Source organism: Leucopleurus acutus (genome assembly GCF_964270905.1).
Source record: "Leucopleurus acutus genome assembly, chromosome: 3".
Classification (NCBI taxonomy): Eukaryota; Metazoa; Chordata; class Mammalia; order Artiodactyla; family Delphinidae; genus Leucopleurus; species Leucopleurus acutus.
Window position 1 is genome coordinate 11,538,787 of NC_139145.1, and position 2,354 is coordinate 11,541,140.

Genomic DNA, 2,354 nt, shown 5'->3' on the forward strand with positions numbered 1-2,354 from the left:
CTTCCCGCCGCCGCCACCGCGCGTGCTAGTGACGGGAACCGCGCGCGCCGGCCCGGGAGACTAAGTCTCGGGGGGTGGGGCGGGGCCTGCTCTGCGGAGGGGCGGGGCCCTAGGCGAGGGGCGGGGCCGGGTCTGAGGAAGTAGCGGGTCCTGGGCCGCGAGGGAGCGGGGTCTGCGGATGCGCGGGGAGGGCAAAGGCAAGTGCCGGTTCTGCGGGAGGAGGGGGGGTGGGGCCTGGGGAGAGGGGCGGAGTCTGGGACGAGGCACGGTCGTGGGTCTGAGGAGGGACAGGAGACTGGTGGGACAGGGACGAGGGGCGGGGGGGCATAGTCTACGGAGAGATGTGGCCCGAGTAAGGGGAGGGACCTGTCTGGGAGAGACTGGGCAAAGGAAACCTGTGCGTGTGGGGGCGTGGCCTGGGGGGGCGAGGAATGAGGCGAGGGTGAGACGCAGCTAGGAGTAGGGGCAGCCCGACCGTTTAGTGCTGCACTTCAGGAGCGGGGTTGGCTGTGGGAAAGGGGAGCGGCGGAGCCGAGCTGAGATGAGAGGAAGGACATGGAGAAACTGGTCGAAGAAATCTGAGAAACCCCCCTCTCTCCTTCCAGGGTCACTCCCTCGCCAAGACGTCCCTCAAACTCAGGAACTCACCTGGTGCCCAGGCCTCAGACTTCCAACCCATCTTTGGGTCCCAGCCCTCCCCCATCTTCCCAGAGCCTCCTCTCTCCCATCCAAGAACCTCCACCTTCAGATTCCAACATCTGCCCTCAGATCCCCAAACCTCCTGCTTCACCCTCAGTTGTGGTTCCCATACCCCCAAACCCCTGCCCTCAAGTTATCTCCCCCATCCTCTGCTCAAATCCCAACTCCACTCCCCCAAATCCTTGCCCACAGACCCTTCAAACCCACACTTACACCCCCAAAGTCCATTCCACCAGACCCAACCCCCTTGGACATCCCAGCTCCAGTGCCGCAAACACCCCTGTCTTCAGCCAGGGCGCGAAGTCCTGCATCTGTTTCCCTTTGTTCTTCCTTCTTGCCTCCCTTTCCTCTCCTCCCTTCTGGACCCCATGGAGCCCAGAGCCAAGAAGGTAAAGTTTCCAGAGCCTTTGATGCCACCCCCACCCCACCCCCAACCCACTGAACGCCTAGAATCTTCACCCTGGAAGGGTCCAAGCTTCCAGGATTTTCTCTCCAGCCTTGAACCCATTTATTCTTTCACCCTCTGAGTTGGAAAACCCTCCCCTGTGCAGCCTCAGACAGGGTCCATGGGTCCGAATGGGGCTCAGAGCCTTCCTGCAGTCAGCGCTGGGGAAAGGGGTGGACATGTGGGCTGGAGGGCCCAGAGGAGGAAGCAAGGGGCCTCCCTGGGTGGGCTCCTTCAGGTAGAACCAGATGCAACTGATCCATCTCCAGCAGAGGGTCGGGTGCACAGCAGGTACTCAATCATTTGTGTAAAATGCTCAGGACACTGGAAGTTGATAGATACCAGGTGCTGAAGGGCCCTGCTAACTCCTCCAGCACACAATAAGCGCTCGATAAATATTGAATGTGTGAGAGCATGAGCAGCTCACATTCCGGCTAGCTCTGCACACATCCCCTCACCTGCCTGTGGTCTGCCTGCCACTTGAGCCTTTGTTCCGGATGAACCACATGCAGGCATCAAACCCCGCTCAGCAGAGACCTTCAGCTCGCACGCCCGACACATACAGCTGTAGGCAATGGCATCCATATGCACCCACACTTCATAAACACACAGATTTGACCCACATGTCAGACACATAGTCAAAGATAAGCAAGAAGAGGTTCACTGGGCCCCTGGCTGCGTGCTTACAGGTAGCACACTGCAGACGCATGGTCTGTGGACACACTAGTTGCTTCAAGATCACATAGCACAGGACAGCCAGTGCAAAGGCCCTGAGGTAGCATGCCTGCAGTGTTGCCTGGTGGGGGAAAGTGAGGGAGAGGGAGAGGGAAGGAGAAGATGAGGTGGGCAGCCACGAGGGGTGATCTAGGTCATGGAGGGCCTTGTGGACCACTGTGGAGGCATTTAACCTGTGTGAAATGGGGGAGGGGGGGCTAGTGAGCAGAGGGAGTATAACCAACACTGACGGTTGGAGGCAATATCTTGACTTAGAGACATTACTTAGGAGGCCAGATTTCCTGGCCAAAAGATGGTGCTCATCCCATGGTGGTGGCCAGGGAGGAATGGGAGGCGATCCTTGCCAGGATGTACTTTGCAGGTGGAGCCAACAGGTGATACAGCAGATGGGATGTCGGGGGGCAGGCAGAGCGAGGCCAGGGATCCCCCCCAGGGTTCTTGGCCTGAGCCCAATGGGCTGCAATACCTGGAATGC